Here is a 19585-nt window from a genome sequence, read left to right as displayed (position 1 = left end):
AGCTAAGAGTCCTATCACGTACTTCACATTATTTCTAAGTGGTAGGAAAGTGAGCTGCAACAACGGGTCCCTTATTGAAAAGGGAAGGCTTGGAGTGCTGCAGGCTCCTGGATTCCCACGACAGGAAGGAGGTGGCAGGCTTCGGAGTCTTTGCAGAGTTCATTCCTTATCCTCTTGAATACAAATAATATTAGGACGTTGGGAGTACTTGCTACTTCCTGTGTGTTAGCTTTCTGTTAGTATAACAAGTACCTGAGATGATTAATTTACAAGGAGAAAACAGTTTTATTTTGGTTCATAGCCTGGAGGATTGGGTCCATGATCGATTGGCTCTGTTGTTTTGGGTCAGTGTCAAAATAGCACAGTGGGAGCACCCATCAGAGCAAAACCGCTCACCTCATTAGCCAGAAAGCAAAGAGGATGAGGAAGAGCAAACAGCTGAGGCCTCACAGTCCTCCTCAAAGTCAGGCTCCCAATGACCTAAGGATCTCCCGTCCACCCCAGCTCTTACAGGTTTCATGACTTCTCAGTACACCACCCTGGAGACCAAGCTGTCCACATATTGGCCTTTGGGGGGCACACAAGATCCAAACTACAGCACCATATATCCAGTCTGCTCAGCATGATATCACCAACAGATTGACACAGCATGGCAGTGTGTGGACTCACAAGGAAACAAAACTCCCGCAAAATATAAGACAAAGAGCAGGAGAGTCAATAGTTTTGTGGCAGGAAGGGGAAATATATTCATCCTTTCCATATAAAAGCAATCTTCTTTTGATCTTCTTACCGAGGGAATGGAAAATAACTGATTCACCAAGTTAAAACACATATATCAAGTGCCAGAGCATGGAATTCACATTCCAGTAAAGAAACTCCATGCTATGGATTGAAATGGGACCCCTACAATGATGTCGAATCCCAGTACCTCTAATGGTTACTTTCTCTGAAAATACTGTCTTTGCAGATGTAACTAAGTTAAAATGAGGTCACTGAAATGGGCCGTAGTCCATTGTGACTCATGTCCTTAGAAAAGACACAGTCACGCAGGGAGGATTTCAAGCAATGACAGAAACAGAGAGTGGACTGGTACAGCCGGAAACCAAGGAATGTGCAGATTGATGGCTACACCAGAAGCTAGGAAGAGACAAAGAAAGATTCTGCCCAGAGTCTCAGAGGATTGGAGTCCTTCCAGTGCTTTGATTTTGGACTTGTAGCTTTCAGAACAGTCTCTGGTTTGTGGTACTTTGATATAGCAACCTAGGAAACCTATACAATGTATCAAGTACAGTCACTGAGACTAGTTAAAATTGTGGCAATTCATTTTTGTTTACTTCAATCTACCTAGTTGGTGTAGAGTCTGTGCAAGTGAATTAATTGGAGATATGATGAGGACTACCACCCAAGGCTCTGAAAGTAGCAATAATCTCTATAATTCAGTGTAGGATGTGGTGAAAGCATCGTGTCTGGAATTGGGGCAAATCAGCAATCTAAGATTTTCATTTGATTCTTCCTTCCATAATGATTCTTACTCCATCCATAAAGAACTGGTATAGGGATTACGGCATTTGTGAAGTGTATCATCACAATTATGTATTCTGAGTTAAGCAATGGACACTCCATGTCCGCTATGTGGTAAACTTGGGTTGTCATACTGTTGTGCTATTGCAAAGCCATCCTCACAGTGATTTAGTTTCTGCTTTAACTGGGCAGTGAGCCTGAGAACTGGCTTGAAGCTAGACAGTGTTTGAAGAACTCCAACTGTACATTATAGTAGAAATATATATATATATATGTAATACATGTAGTAAATATATGTATGTGATATATGCATAACAGTTATATTAAAAAAATATTTCCATTAACTATTTCCAAGGTAATAATAGCTACTCTTTGTGTTAATCTATATATTTAAGTTTCACATAATTAAAGGTGAGATTTGCTTCAAAAACATTCTAAGTATTAGCTTTATGCATACTTTCCTAGACTCCCGGTAGGTATTTGGAAGAAGAAAATAACACTTTGGATGTGTCAGTTCTAACAAAGTTATGAAAACATAGTTAATTATCTAATAACCAAGTGGCTTATAAAAATCCACTGGAACTTTTAAGTTATTCATCCTTCTCAAACACAAACATGCATACATGCACACACATTTATCAATACAAATTCCCACTTGCACAACCACCAGACTGCAAACATTTTGAGAACATGTGTTCATCTTTGCATCCCCCTCACCTCCCAGTAGGCACGTTGTTTATTGTCCACACCCAATAAATATGCACTGAATAATGAGTGGGTTTCCACGAGACTTGAAAAAGAAAGGATGTGAGGAAATGTTCATTTCTAAAAAGAGCACAGTAAATTTATTGTTCTGGGTTTTATTTTTATCATTCTTAAGTTGTACTATTGTTTTTCACTAGCTAATTTCTTTCTTTCTTCAGAATAGTGCAATGACAGAATTATCTTATGTTTTCAGCTAAGAAGAGAGAGAGGGAAAATAAGGACAAGAAAAAGGAGAGGAAGAAGAAAAAGAATAAGAGGAAAAGGAAGAGGAGAAGCAGCAAGAGGATGCAGAGGAGGAGGAGCAGGAGGAGGACAAGGAGGAGGAGGAAGAGGAGGAGGTGAAGGAGAGGGAAGAAGCAGGTTCAAGACTGTAAGAGGTCCCAGAAAGTACACAGCAAACAAACTTTCCGCAGGTCACATAAGAAAGTCAGGGAGTAGAATCCAGTGTTGTTTTTTATTCTTCTTTATCCATTCTAAAAGTGTTTCTAATATACTGGAAACATACAAACAAAAATCTTAAACACGTCAGAAAACGTAGAGCCAAAGACAGTAAAATCAAGTAATGTCTCACAAATTTTCAAAAATGCAATGAATCTGTATGAGGGTACTGGAAGAAGTTAGGATGATACTTAGAATAGTCTTATTAGGAAGATTTAAAGAAAAGATGACATACCTCGATGCATTGACCTCAATAAAGAAAGTAAGTTCTGAAACTGACAGGGTATATTTGAAGAAGAGTTGAGATTGCTGTTGGATAAATAAGATGGAAATCAGTTTTTTCTAATATCCCAGTCCCAGAAATACCTACAGTACCAATAATGAAAGGTTTTTCTTCTTGTTTTTAATTTTCCTGGAGAATAGCACATTTGGTATATTTCCCTCCCACCTGTGTTCCCAAGTTGCTTCAACTTCCTCCTTCACTGATAAGCAAATCTTTCAGTTTCTGTTATATCCCTCATTTTTAATGTACATAAAATGAGCAAAATGAATCACTCTTATTTCACCAGGCTTTTATACAAAGTGAATATTATAGATAATCCTGCACTATTGAGACTCCTGCCTGTGTCCTCATAGGTGGGGCTTGAGAAAGGAGACTGTATATTGGGGCGTTATACTTGACCTGCTGTTAAGAGCCAGAACCTAGTCAAAGGCGGGTCGGGGGGGATTACCTGGAAGGGTCTGCCTCCTTCTGCAGCTCCGCTCTTCTCTCTCTCTTTCCCCACTGCCATGATGTTCCTCTGCTATGCCCCTCTACCATGCCCATCTTACCCTGGTGCCAGACGACTATGACCTAAAAATGCCAGCTAACATTGCCCTCTCTTTGAAGTTATGGGTGTCAGTATTGTATCCTAGAGATAAGAAAGTGACTAAGCCATCCACCTTCCCATTTGTTGCCTAACAGTGTTTGGAAGAACCCTCCGCATTAGTGCCTTCTTTACCTCTTTTATGTAGTTAGTGTTTCCTTTCTTAGAGTATACTTTGAAATGTCCTTGTATTTCTTTTTTCTTTTTTTGGTATCAGGGATAGAACTTGGGTCCTTGCACTTACAGGGGAGGCAGCAGAACCACTGAGATAAATCCTTGTATTTCTGCCCTGTCCTTGTATTTCTTATACATGACTTGCCAGCTTTACATGCTGTCTTTGAGAAACTCAACGAATTTATCCCATCTACTCTCTTTTTACCCCTTTGTCAATTTTTGTTAGTTTTATCCTTTAGACAATGTCTTGACATAAAACATCCATGTCATGTAATACCTTAGGCCGCCATTATATAGTTTGTATATTCAATGCTCACTCTTGTTTCTTGACTTATTTCTTCATTTATTTGTTGATTAACTCAAACTTCCTCTAGAAATTTTCTACAGCAGAATAAGTAAAAAACGTTTTCCATATTTTTGCTTGTTCAAAATTATAATCATTTTATTTGAAGGTCATCTTGGCTGGCTATAAAAATCTTGCATCATGATTTATTTATTTCTTTGTTTTGTAAGCATTGCTCTAGTATAACCTCCATATTTCCCCATGACCTGATCCCCCCTCTTAGATGATTTATTTGTTTGCCTGCTGTCTTAGTTACTTTTATCGTTGCTGCAACAAAATACCAGGCACCCAAAGCTAAAGGAGGAAAAGGTTTAGTCCACAGTTCATAGTTAGCTGGTTCCAAGGCAGAGTGGCATGGCAAAGGGGCATCACAGAGGAGAAACATTCATGACAGGCAGAAGGCAGCAAATCAGTGAAGTAGCAAGCAACAAGCAACAAACGACAGCACTAGCCCTCTTTCTGTCCCTTATGTCCTATCCGGGCTACCCAACCCTAGGTTGGTAGCACTCACACCCAGGGTGAGGCAGCCTGAATCCTAGCATAGCAGCTTGACTCAATCCCAGCATCATCTCTCTGATCCCACCATCACACACCCTGAATCCAGCCACCTCCGAAAAGCCCCACCTATGACCGCATGAGGCTTTGGAGATATCTAGATACATAACAGCTGCTCATTGATTTTTATTATTATGCTTTTAGTCTCTTTTCACTGGCACATGCTGTGCTTTTTAAATTTATAACTGCAAGCAAATCATCTTATTTTAGTACACTTTTCAAATTTTCATCTTCAAATGAGTATCTTATTCAAGGAACCAGGTGGTGTATGTTCTCAGTCTCTTTTACTTGTATTCTATGTCTACCATTTCCTCTCTAGTTCTTGATAGACTATTTTCAGAGTTTCTGATTTTATTTTTCTCACTTTCTTCCTGTGTGGTCATTGCAGTGTGTTTAGGAATAGCCCCTCTTCTTCACATTTCCTCAAGTGTGCTTATTTCTGATATGACCATGTCTCCTTTTGCTCTTTTCAAGCTCTATGGATCCCATGGACTTCACATCTCAGCCCTGAGCTTTCTGGATTTTAAGTTTCTTTTTAGAGGAAATTGCATCATTTTAATTGTAAGACAGAAAACATAACAGTTCTCATCTTCTCCATAGCAAAAATTTTTAAGGGAAGTGTTCCTTATCAGTTGATAAATATACCAAAGTCCTCTGAGTTTTTCTCTTGCATACCTTTCGCCTGATCTCAGCTGCTTTGCCAGGTCTCCTGTCCACTTTGCTATATGCATGTTATATATGAACTTTTAGTTTTGTTGAAAATATAGTTTGTTGCTTTTCTTTCTTTCTCTTCATTGATTGTTTTTATGAATTCCAGGAAGAGGAAACTGTCTTATGCTTTTATTCATACCTATTTTGTCTTATTATTTCTGAATTCTGAAATAAAAATGTGGCTGTTCTGATTGACTTCATTTGAATGGAAATTAAATTATAATAGAAATATAGATTCAGATTATGAAAAACTACATGAATAATCCACTGTGCTGAGCAATTGAAGAGTAAGAGGCTGCCTAGGTCTGAGCTTCTAAATGTGATTTTCCATAGTGCAAATACAGCAATGGCCTGTGCTCACGAGTAATGGAACAATGTACATATCCTAGACATACAAATGTCTTTTTTCTTAATGAGAATGGTGGAAATGATTAATTGCTTGTTCTGATTCACAGAGCAGCTGAAAGGACCAAAATAGCCAATTTCATTATTTCAATGATTGTTTACACTGACGGAGCCCCTGTGTGAATCCCAGTTGTTGACCATATGTGCAGGGATTTTTATAAACAAAACCCATTTCTTCAAGACCACTTAAAAATATGAAAAATGTATGCAGCCAAGAACTTTGTCAGGGTGAAGGGCTATCAACACCTGTTATCTTCCATGTTTATCTGAAAAATGGCAGATTATGGCACTAAGTATGGGAGGGAAGAAGCCATGCTTGTTGGTGTGCAAGTCATCTGCTGCACGACTGGGATACCAGTCAACCACAGAGACATTACTTTTTAATTAGCAAGAGATCCAACTACTGGAGTTGGAAAGATATTCGGTAGATCCAAGTATAAGATTGCTCAGAGTTCAACAAGAGAAAGGGATTTTGTAATTCCATAAATGATTACTTTCCCTTCTATTTTGCATTGTTTTGTACCTGCCTTAATGTTGAGATCCTTCCACATGGTATTCATTTAAATGAAAATGAAGTAACAGAAATGGCCAAGAAATTGCATCCTTCTGGTTCCTTAGCTTCTTTCTAGTGAGAAAGTAGATGCTAAAAGAGGGTGGTTAAAGACAATTTTTGACCAAAAAGGATAGCAGATGTCATACTTTTTTCAAAAGCCATATCATTTGTTTCAATTGACTTCAATTAATTAGTTTAACTTTCCCAGGAGAAAATCTGCCAAATATCCTGAAATCAAGTGAAAACCACATGTGAGAAAGAGGTAAATTATACTAAATGACACAGGAATGTGGGAGAGCTGGGAGTTTTCATTTTTAAAAGGCTGGGAAATAATGAAAAAACATGAAGAAATCATTGCAAATGTTGCATGTTTATGAAGAAGGTTTTCCTGGAGAAAGAGTTTTAAATAAGTTTTATTCACAAGAGACATATGACTGTGATAGTCTGTGGTTATTTTTCTTGATGTAATTCATAGTATGTGACAGTTGCAAACAGCACATCTGTATTCTTTAGCCAGAGCTATTTATTTCATTACTATTAAGTTTTGAGGAGAAAAAATAAAAAGGAAAACTTTTCTCTTTATTTGCCTAACGAACATATCATAGAGAAATATTTCATTATTTCATATTTTTAGGAAATGATGGTGAGCAAGGCATTGTAGGGAAAAATACTTATTTTTATGTGAAAAGCATGAAGCTGGAAACTTTGTGTATCATATCCTGATACATTAGTAACATATAAATTTAAAATTGTATCTTCCTTATCACTCCAGAGGTGGTGCCTCTTAAACTTTTCTGTAAAATACCTATAAAAACAAAAAGAAAATTTATTCCTTTCCCTTCTTTCCCTTCCCCTACCCCTCCCACTTCCCCTTCCCCTTTGCACCTTTTCTTCCTATTTCAAATTATCCATTTTACATTTTGATCCATATTTACACTTTCAGTTTCTCACACCAGAGAAACCACTCGGAAACAAAGTCTTTGTAAATAGGGAAGGGTGGAGGGGTTGAATGGAGGGCAGGGGAATGAGGAAAAAAATAAGAACCCAGATCTATCATGTAAAGGTATAAATTCCCAATGATGAATGTCATCATATTGTATACCTAAAATGTACCAATAAACTTAATGAATTTAAAAAAGAGAGAAAAGACTGCAAAATAATAAACAACACTAACAAAAACTGGGACCAAGCTGAGTTACCCCCTACAAGGCAGAAAGCAACAGGGTAAGTACAGTGTATTCTCCTTTCATCTGCAGAGCATCACCGGAGATGACAGATTCTAAATCTCAGCCCAGCCCAGCCCAGCCCCGCTGTGTATGGGACCCAGCAAGCCCTCCCATTGCCAGAGAGGTGCTACTTGCTGAAGAGATCAGAACCCTGCTTCACTAGGGCCATGAACTCTTATCTTCCTGCCCCATTGTTACATGCATACAAACATGATATAATGAAGCAAATAACTAAACAAAGGGGAAAGAGCAATATTTGAATTCGGTGGCCTCTGGATGAGGTGATAAGAAGAATATTAGTCACTGGACGGTCAGGGATATTACTTTTTCATTTGTTAAAAAATTCGGAGTAGTAGCAGAGAACCAGATTGTAAGGAGAGGCAAGGGTACATAGGTTGGCATGTTAGATTTTCTTCCTAAAACTAGAAAACAGAGTGAGATTTATGAAAGTTAACCAGCTCTTTTATTGATCCAGGTCACTCTTCAATTAAGTCAAAATTTATAACACTTTTACAATGTTAAGTATATGCCAGGTATTGTTCTAAACCCTTCATATAAATTAACTTATTAAACATTCCTAGAAATGATATATAAGGGAAGTACTGTTACTGTATTACTCAAACTTTACAGATGAGGAAATTGAAGCAATAGAGAAATCGAGTTCACAAAATTAATGTTGTGAAGTTGGAATTTGAACCTGGGCAGTCCGGCTCGAAAGTCTGAAGGTCTAAGCAGGATTTAACACAGGAAGAGCAGAACTCAAGTGCATCGTGCATTACTCAGAGATCCGGTTCTTCCAAAATTGTAAAGAAGTAGAATGTGGCCGAGTACAAGCAGTCTCATCTTTGTGAACAGACCGACTGTCACCTGTGAAAATTACCTCCTGTGAAATTGGGAATGAGATGTCAAGAAAATCTGTTAAATATTTAATATGGTGTCGGACAACAGAAAATGTAACATCTGGCACTACTGGAGACAAAAAAAGAAAAGACAGCCAGGCAGGATGAAAAGGATGGCAACATATTAGGAAGATTTTCAAGAACATCTGACCCAGTATCGGTTTTTAAATGCACAAGGGACTTTATGTTGAAGCTGTGTACAACATAACCAATAAAGAGTAGGAGAAACTTGAGTGAATTTGCAAAAGAAATAAGCTGAAATGTGATACTCGTGGAGAAAATATTAGAACAAATGGGAAAGAAGTAATAATCAAAGGTACACAGTAGAGATTGTCTTTTAATGAAGAAAAAAAGCAGGAGTACTGAAAGACCTGGAATATTTCAAACAAAACAAACTGAGAGATTTGTGCCAGCTTTCAAAAGTAAAGGTAAAATTTATCAGAATTTTCAATTTCTGACAGTTGTGTAGAACCCATCCCTGACACTGTATGAGCCTGGAACCAGGGCCTGATGATGGTAGCTCCTTAACAATATTTTCTTTCTCCTGCTTTTTAAAAAAAAATTTAACTGGTATTGGTGAATGAACTCAAGGAGTCCTGAGCTACAAAAGTCTCCGTAAGTTCCCCTGACCGGTCTTGACGAATTTGCAGTCCTTCTGCCTCAGCCTCCCAAGTAGCTGGGATTACAGGAACGTTAGTTACCGCCAGGCCAGCTTCCGTTTCTTTTATGATTTAGGAAACACTTCCTTTTTAAAAATGTTGATCATTTATATATTCTAGAGAAACATTAATGGAGCTTAAATTTTCAGATTTTACCACTTAGTTATGTATTTTAAAAGCATCTCTCCTTTACTTGTGGTTATATAGACTTTCTCATTTTCAATGTTACGTCTTCAATTACTACTTGTAATTACTTTTCTTTTAGTAGCTATTGCAGAGCTTTGTTTATATCACAGGTCCTTCCAAAGGACTAGCTTTTAAATACAATTAGCAATTCCATAATATTTCTCCTCTGTTAGCCTCTGCTCCTATTTTATTGTTTTCTCATGGTTCCCGCAGTTGGTTTTTATGAGGTGGGGTGCTTTTCCTAATTTGAATATTGAATTTATTTTCATTCTTTTTTGATTAATACTAAGAGCATTTAAGGCTACAATAGTCTTTCCTTTCTTTTTGGCTGTGTCTCATATGTAGTGGTATTGTTATATTTAAATAGTCTATGTTTGCACATTTAATTTTTCAGTGATGCAAAAATTACTTAAGAGAGTACTGTTACATTTGTGAAAGGATAAAATGTTCAAGTTGCTTCTTTTTCTTTGAACATTTATTTATTACCTATTTTATTTCACTGTGGTTTGAGACACTAATTTGCACGATTTCTATTTCTGGGAATTTTGAGGGATATATATGCTAGCCCAATGTACAATCAGGTTCTCAAAGGTCTATGATAGTTGAAGAACTTTTCTTTATAGTTGTCAAAGCAATATTATAAAGCAATTATTTGTTGTGTCATTAATTTGCCATCTGTCCTATACTGGGATTTCCCTGACTACAACTGAGAAAAATTAGTTTATATTTTCTGATTTCTAGTATGTTTCCCCATCTGATTAAAGTGATTATAGTAAACATTTTTCATGTAGATACATAAATCAAAAACTAACTTATTAGAACCTTGTATATATGTGTGTGTGTGTGTGTGTGTGTATGGATAAATACATAAAATACTTAAACATATTTGTACATATATATCAAGTTGTAAGAATTTCAGTGTAATTGGATGTAGTCAAATATATACTGGACCATTTACTAACCTTTATTTTGGTATTAAAATCATATCTTTTAACCTTTTATTTGTTTCAAAGTTTTATGCTTCCATACAGCATTTTAAAATAGATAATAATATTAAGAATATGAAAAGTAAAATGTTTTCCATGGACAAGTAATTAAGTAAACACTGAATACCACAATGACCCTGTAGAAGTTCCAATTTAACATCAGAATACTAAAGGCAAAATTAAGTTTTGAATAAAGAAATATTTCAGTCCTACTAATTCAGCCAACAATGATTATAAAACTCAAAAGATACATTTGTGCACAGGAAGAGATTTATAATTATTCTTTAAAGTAATATTAAATTTATACCAAAAATGATACAACTTTGTTTCTCTTGAATTACTAAATTCAGTTGATAAATTATGCAGTGCTCTTTGTCGACCTCACAAAATAATAATTATTAAAATAATTTAGAGAATTTTGTATTCTATTAAATTAAATTGAACAAATTTGTCTCAATCAATTTGTCTCAATCCAATTGGTGAATCATCAAAATGTTGTGTGATTTCCCTCAAAAATCATAAGACAAATATAAGGTTCTTTCATAGAAAAATGACTTCAAAGAACAAATACTAAACAATTTTTATTAAACATATAGCAAGAATGAGAAATTATAAATTGAGTGAACTTCATCAGCTCTATGATTAGTTACTTTTTAAAACAAATTAGATTTTATTTCTACAGAATTATTGAGCAAAAGAAAGAGGGCTTATTAGCTCCTTACAACCTTTTCCTCCATATGTTCTCAGATTGTAGTTTCCCCATATTATTAGTATCCTGCATTGGTGTGCTATATTTGTTACAATTGAGGCATAAATATTGATATATTATTATTAACTAGAATCCACCATTTCTACCAGAGTTCGTTCTCTGTTTTGTACATTTCTGTGAGTTTTGATAAACGGAACTATTATGCATTAACATTATGGTATCACAGAAAAAATTTCCACGGCTCTAGGAGTTCCCTGTGTCCTATCTATATTCATCCTCCATTCCCCACCAAACCACGTAACCATGGATCTTTTTATTGTCACAATAGTTTTTCCCATTCCAAAATATCATATAACTATAATCATACAGTACAGCCTTTCTGGATTGGCTTCTTTTACTTAAAAATCTGCATTTTAGACAGATGTACAATACCTTTTAGTGACTTGATAAGTAATATAACTGAATAATATTCCATTTTATGAATGTAAAACAGTTTCTTTTTATCCATGCACCCCCTAAAGGACATTGTGGTTGCTTCCAAATTTTGGTAATTATAAATAAAGCTACTATTATAAATAAAGCTACTACTTTTGTCAAGACATACATTTTCAACTTATCTGAGTAATTCCCAAGGAACATAATTGCTAGATCATGTGGTAAGATGATATTAAGCTGTTTTTGGTTTACTGTTTACAATACTGGGGTTTGAACTCAGGGCCTTTGCACTTCACTAGATCCCCAGCCCTTTGTTTGGAGACAGGATTTCACTGAACCCCAGTTGACCAGCCTGACCTTGAACTTGCCATCCTTCTGCCTCAGCTTCCCAGGGTTCTGGGATTACAGGTGTGCACTACCACATTTAGCTTTGTAAGAAACTACCACAAAATCTTCAAAGCAGTTGTATTATTTTGCCTTCTGCCCAATAATGACTGAGGGTTCTTGGTTGATCCACATTCTCATCAGCCCTGTGTGATAAAAATGTTGTTTTAATTTATAATTTCCTGATGACATATGATATTGGACATATTTTATATGCTTGTTTGTCATCTGCATAGCACATCTTTGGTGAGATTTTCAATCCAGTTTTTTGCCCATTTTTCATTGAGTTGCTCACTTTCTTACTGTTGACTTTAAGAGTTCTTTTGTATATTCTTGCTTTTCTTTTGTAAATGTACTGTGTCAATATTTTTCCCAGACTGTAGCTTCCTTTTTCAGTCTCTGAACTTCCTGAAATTAGCAGACATGTATCTATGAAAAGACATTGGTTTGTCATCTCATATTAGCTGACATTACTAGGTTGAAAACTCAAGACACTACTCGCATATGGAAGGCTAATGGTTGTGGTATCTTGTTAATACCACAACCAGTTAACACTAACAAAAGTAAAATTAGCATGTTCTCTTCTAGGCACTGTGCTGCTACATGTGTCATCTCACTGACTCTTTAACAACTTTCTCCAGTCGGAACAACTCTTATCCTTATTTATTTATTTATTTATTCTTATTTAATTATTTAGCAGCATGACTCCATAGAAACTTTTCAGGCACCTTTTAACCTCTGTGGAATTATTTACAGAAGCTAACTAGTTCATACCAAAACTGGAATTATTCAAAAGGCTCCAGACACATAGTTTAAATAAAACTTTCTCCCTTTGTCTGAACTTTGAAAAGTCAAGGTGTTTACTTCCTGACAGGTAACTGTTCTAGGGAAGAGACCAGAAAGCGAGGCAAAAGAGCCAGAACTTCCGATCAGTATGGTCTTGGGTTCTCAGAGATGAAGCTAATAATGAAAGAAATTGAAACCTCTCTTTTTTGTATATTTATTCCACATTTTTCATTCTGTTTGGAGTTACTTTGAAAATTTCTGCCTGCTCCAGCTGTTCCAAGAATATCAATGGGCTTCTATCAGAGTACTAAAAGGAAAGAGCTGTAATCTCTCAATTCAAAACACATTTTAGAAAACACATTATACATTTAACAATAGAAGATTAGTTATGAAGTGGTTGTCATTTTCTCGAATAGCTTAATCCTGTTTTAAATGGTATCTATTCACATAGTTTATGTGACAGGCACTTCTGTGTATTTATTTGTAATTGGTAGCATCAAACAAAATTGGATATTAATTTACTACAGTTCTTCAGTGTAAAATCCCCCCTGATGGTGAACGTGGCCACAGAGTGGTCTGGGGCCTGGGGAAACATAAATAGAGCTCTCCTCAGCCTCCACCAGCAAAGGCTAAAAATGCCCACGGTGGGTTTAGAAAGGACCTCCACCTGCCTTCGGACCTTGATTCTCACTATTCCACATTCAACAACTTCAATTTTTAAATGTACTATTAATTTAATAATAGTTTTTTTAATGGAAATAAATAATTATAAGATTCTGGCTTTCACTTAGGATGTTAAAGGCTGTAAAGACAATTCTACCCACCCATAGAGCAAAAATAAACAGCAACTGAAATCCACACAGACAATCTGCAAAACCACCACTTTCGTATGTTCATCAGAGAGCTGAGGTTCCAGGACAATCCAATTGCTTAATTCCTGGGCAGGGCTGTGTCTTAGTTACTTTTCTCATTGCTGAGACAAAATACCTGACACTCAAAGTTAAAGGAGGAAAGGTTTACTTCAGTTCACAATTTGTGGAGGTGTCCACAGCGAGGTGGCATGGCGGAGAGGCATTATAGAGGAAAAACAGTCCATTGGAAGGCAGACAGGAAGTAGCCATCAGCAGCAATCAGCATACCTGCCTTTCCCTTTCATCCCATTTAGGCTATGCACACCCAGGTTGGAACTTCTGTCTGCAGTAAATCCATTCAACCACACCCAGAACTATGCTAATTCCAATGAGAGGACTAATTTAATACCACACCCTTAATCCCAGTGTCACACCCATAACCCACATTCACACACTCTGGATGCAGCCACCCCTCCAAAGCCCAAAGTATGATTGCATGAGGGTGTATAATTTTATCCTGAAAAGCAACACAATGGGGAAATTGAATAATAAACATTACCTCATTAATTTAGAAAAAGACAAGAAAAAGAAAAATGGTAGAAACAATAAGATGTTTCCAATAAGGAAACATCTAGTAAGATGACAGATTTTAATTAAATGATATAAATAATTATACTAAATATCACATCAATTAAAATATATCACTGCTGATCCTAAAGATATTGAAATAAATATTAGTAAAAATATTAATATAATTGGCTATTGAAATTTGACTATATATATTTGATGACATGGACAGTTTCTTAAAGGACTATTGGAACTATTCAATGTAATTTTAATGTCTATGTTTATATTATACTGAATGCACATGTAGGATTTAAGGATTACGAACATGTAACTAATAATGATGACAGTAGCTGTCTTGGTTTCCACTTCCCACTTCTTCCCCTCTCTGAGATCTTGTGATGAAAGACAGAGGGACACTCCATGTACAGAAAAGGGGCTCCTTACAACACAGCAGGAATTTGAGAGTAGGAATGTGGGAGTTTAAATGCTGCCACCTCTCCTGAGAAGGAAAATCAGTTGCTCTCTGATTTCTTAAAATCCTTTAGGATTTACAACACTAACTTCATTGCTCCAGCCAGCATTGTTCTTTGGGCAATAAATGAGCTCTATCTGGGAAGAAAGAGGAAGGTTTCTATTCCGGAAAGCAGCGGTGGGCTCCAGGGGTTGTTAAATTGCATTACCCTTTGAATGGAAATAGAGAGTTCCAAGTCTGAACTCCTCCAACTTCCAACTGTGAACCAAAATAAACCTTTGCTCTTTAGTCCAGGTTTTGGTGAAGCTCGCTCAGAAAGCCCAAACAGTGCAGATATGTGAAAAAAATATACTTCCTGACACCATGACACGCAGCAGAGAAGGACACCAGGTGCATCAGGTTAAGCACACCAATCTGGACTCATTTTCGAAATGATGAAGCTAGAGGACCAAGTTGTGTCTCCACCATGGGGCTGTAAGCAGTTCTTCTCCAATGAGGGGCACAATCTCTGGGTGGTCCCATTTTTCCATATCTACACTCTGGTCCTTTCACAACTGTGTGCATTTGTCAAAACTCATAAAACTGTGTACTAAAAGGGTAAATTTTACTAAACACAGATTATGCCTAAATAAAAAATACACTCTCTAAGGCAAAAATTACACATTTGCTTAAAAACAGCTTAATTTTAGAACTGTGAAAATATATCTCAGTTATGAAGCAGTGTAAATAAACTTGTAATTATCCTTTAAGATGTTTTTCAAAGTTTATATCCTGATTTAGCTTTGAAAGAAAACAAGGCTTAGCTTTGAGTAAATGGAGGATTGTTGATTAAAGATAAGAGGATGGAATTAAAAGGAATAAAAGTCCTAACTCTAAAGACTCCTTTTATCAAAGGGAGAGGAAGGGGGAGGAGCCAGCACCAAACGACTGATTTTTGAGCACTCAACATCAAGCTTGAGAAGCTTTTGGCTGATTTTAATAAGAGGCCATTTAGATTCCCTACCTAACTAATTTCATTACAAAAAAATAGATGATTTGGATTGACTCAAAATTGTGCAATAAATACCAAAAGTGGAAAGAGTTCACAATTGCAATTATAGTTTTGATGCTGTGTATATCTGTGGGTGACCAAAACAAATTAGAATAGGATTAGTCTCTGAATTTGAAGGTTAAAGATCCAAAACAAATTGAAGAAAGTACTGTAAGAGCTTAGGAGAAAATGTAAGCTATTGTCAGAAAGAAAATAATCCATGTCTATTTGCTCTATATTTGCCTTCCTATGAACAGCTATTAATGGACTGATTAAGGACATGTTCATGAAAGTAGACAAGCTTTGAGTGTAAGAACTGGTTTTTACATTTATAAACTATGTTTTGGACAAGTCACTTTAATATTCTAAATTGTTTCCATGTCACTAAAGTTAGGATGAGAGGTACTAAGATATGGAGGGAGGGGGAGGGAAGAGGAGGGGAAGGGAAAGTAAAAAGAATTAAGATGTGTTATGTGCATGGATCAACTTCCCATGATGAATACAACCATTATGTGCTGCAAGCATGTGCTAGTAAAAATAATTTTTAAAAAATCAAACCAAAAATATTAGGGTAAAAGTAAAAATAAAATACATTAATGTACTCAGAGGTATGAAATCATAGGGAATGCATTAGAAATTGATCTGATCACAGGATCAGTTCCTCGGAACACAAGCTCTCTGTGGAGCCTGCCCTATTGATGATGCCCAATGCAGGCTGTGAGCAGTGTGGGCTGTGAAGAGTTAACCCCACAACTGGCTTGTCTTGAGAACCCAGTCCATCCAAAGCCTACGTGCCAAGGTCAGAGCGACTCTTACCCGAATTCTGTTCCCAGATTAAAACCTTCTTTACTAAAAAATCGAGGTTAATTATTAACCACAACCTATATTTTGTCTGTTCTGTTTCTAATTCAAGAATGTTTTGTCTCTTCCTTTACAAACCTCGACTGCATCAGCAACGTGTCCATAGCAATTCCACGTAGTCGCTCCACATGGCCCCTTTACCTCGGTCTAACTGTGATGTCAGTAATAAATGTCGACAACTCTGGGTGTTCGGGGCCTCTACTCACATGAGCACTGGTCATCCTAGCTCCCCATTTCTCTGTCCCTTTGACTCTGTCTTTGAGTTTTTCTTTTGACCTTGCATCGTAGCACTGAGCAGGAGATCATAACCTGCCACAGGGTCTCTGATAGCTATCCCTATGAGCTCATTTACTTTCTGCACCCTGCCTTCCAGCTTCTGGAGCTCATCTTATTAATACAGGTGGTACTTGCCTGCAAAGTAACAATGAGCTAAAATACAAAAAACGTGTCACAGTCCTAATACTGAAGCCAGCATAGTTGACCTTTGTTCATTTTAAGAATCCATCTTTTTTCAACTTTTCCTGCTTTATTTAATAATTGATTGACGTTTTATTGCATGTCTTGATTATCATTTTTTTCCTTTTTTTGACTTTTATTACTACATGTTTGCAGTATATAATGATTACATTCTCTTTAAGGAATTGGTACATGTATATATCACATTTCCATACTTTTTCCCCCTTCCCTCCACCCGCCTTTCATTTTTCCAGCACCAGATTCATGTATTTATCTTATAAGACCTTATAAGGTTAACTATCAGATATGCAGATTGAAAACCAAACTAATAGGCCAAAAGAACATATAAAACACGTAAGACAATTGTACTAAGTCAGGGTACATTTTTAGATATATTGTCTACACTGGATTATAATACCTTTCTTCTCTCTCTTTTTTACTATTATCTGTCTTTTATCATGTCATATATATATATATATATATATGAGTAGTTTTTCATATTAGAGAAACCATGCAATATTTAAGCATGTGTGTCTCAGTAACTTCACTTAACATTTTGCTTTCAACATGCATCTATCTTCCTACAAATGACTCAAGTTCATCCTTCTTCATGTCAGAATAATACTCCATTGTGAGTAAATACCACATTTTCTTTATCCATTCATCTGTTGATGGATATATAGGCTGCTTCCAAAATTTGGCTATTATAAATTTGTAGTGATTGTCTACACTAAGGTTATTCACCATACTGTGTACTGGAGCAACAAATATAAATAAGACACTGCTCTTTCCTACCTCCGAATGTTCTCCGTAACATATTCTACTGGAAATTAAGTTTAAAATCCACTTTGTTTTGAGGTTTTTGTAATTCTTCTTGAGATAGTCTGAACATTTTTTAGCAGAGCAGATGGGTCATGTTGACAAGGACAGTTTTTACAGAAAAAAGAGATTAGCTATTTTAGAAATAATGTGGTTATTTTACTTTGTTTCTCAAAAATTTTTAATGTTTTTCCAGAACTTTTCTGCTGTTTTTGCTTAGGAAATAATAATCTAAGATATTCTGCTTTTATATAAATTTAAAATGTGTCTATACTGAAAATGTGTATATTTCCAGGCCTGGATATTCCCGAAGGGAATGCTCACTCTCTGAATATAATTTTGGAGCAGTCCATTGCAGGTTTCCTTGAGATCAGATTCTTCAGGCTTCTTCCTTTCTATTTCTTTATTGCCCTTGTGGCTTTTCTAGGAGACAAAATATAGCATAACACTCTTTAATTTTCCCAAGTATAGGCAGTTTTTCAGACATGTCTGTCCAAATCTGGACTTCTCTTCCACTATGGTATCTTGATCCATTACCAAGAAGGGGAGTCTGCTTTGAAAATCTGAAAGAATTTCATTTTCACTTCAGAACTTGATAGTTTCAAAGCTGAAAACACCATAGCATTTAAAGCAATTTTCTCCATGCCTCCTAAATCTTGGTATGAAGATTAACTTCCTCACAGAATAGGTTGACTTGCCAAATGTCTCTGAAGCTACTCTGGTACTCATTCAACTCTCAGCTTTTAAAAGCTAGCCACAAAACACATGTGAAAGGATTCCTTCAAAACTACACCATGTTAAAATGAATGATTACTTACTCAGAGAACTATGCCAAAAGGAATTTACATCTGTAAGGAAATTTGATCAAGAAATTACAACAGAATGAAAGTTATTTAAAACATAAGATGACTAGAGTGGTGTTCTTATCAGATGACACTAAACATCGTGTGTCTTCCTTTGACTGAATTGTGATGGGAAAAGATAACAGAAAAGAAAGTGGAGAGGACCCTAGAGAACAGAGCAGTGTGTCCCCTAAACATGGTCTGTCGGGGGTTCCCAATGACCCCAAAGCGGTCTACTGGTTATGATGGGAAGCAGAAGCAACTCCCAGGCCTCAGCAGAATGGGCTTGCTCAAAATTCCCACTCGTTCGGTCATCAGAGTTCCTGTACCCCGCGGTGGGTGGGTAACCAGCATGACTTGAATGTCCTCCACCTGCAGCTCTCCTCAGCCTCACCTCATAACCTCCTGTAGCCACTGTGAAGTGCTTTGTTGGATTACAAAATGAGAACGTGCAGAGTAGTTCTTAAGTCTCGGTGTCTACATTTATTAAATGTGTTCTTTTGTCAGCTCATACACTGTCTCAGAAGCCCGACTGCCTAACCTGTAATGCAGGCTTTGTGCTGTGCCTCATAGGTGTCTACAATAACCACATGAGACTGAGCTATGCAGGCAGTCTTTGTGCCTTCTTCGCAGAGCCGTGTCCAGAAACCCATTCCGGTACCTGTCAAGGAGTAGATACTCGGTTAATATTGGATGAACGTCTTAGTCACTTTCTTGTCCCTGAGACACAGTACCTGACACCCACAACTTAAAGAAGGAAAGGCGAGGCTTGTTTTGCCTCACAGTCTGTAGAGGTTTCTATAGTTGGCTGGCCCCAAGGCAGGGCAGCATGGCGGGCATGAAGCAGCAAGACTTCCTTCTTCTTTTTCTCATTATTCCATCCTGGCAGCAAGTCTATTGGTTGGTGCCTCCCACACTCAGGGTGGGTCTTCCCTCTTCAGTGAGTCTATCATCCACACCCTGAACTGTGCTAAGCCAATCAGTGAACTAATCCAGCATCACACATCCATGATCCAGCCAGCCACTCCCACAAGCCCCGCCTGTGAGCATAAGAGGCTTTTGGGGGACATCTAGATATGAACCATA

Source organism: Heterocephalus glaber, unplaced genomic scaffold (assembly GCF_053883595.1).
Source record: "Heterocephalus glaber isolate CG9 unplaced genomic scaffold, H.glaber_assembly_v1.0 deba00001688, whole genome shotgun sequence".
Classification (NCBI taxonomy): Eukaryota; Metazoa; Chordata; class Mammalia; order Rodentia; family Bathyergidae; genus Heterocephalus; species Heterocephalus glaber.
Note: the sequence above shows the minus strand (reverse complement) of the source record.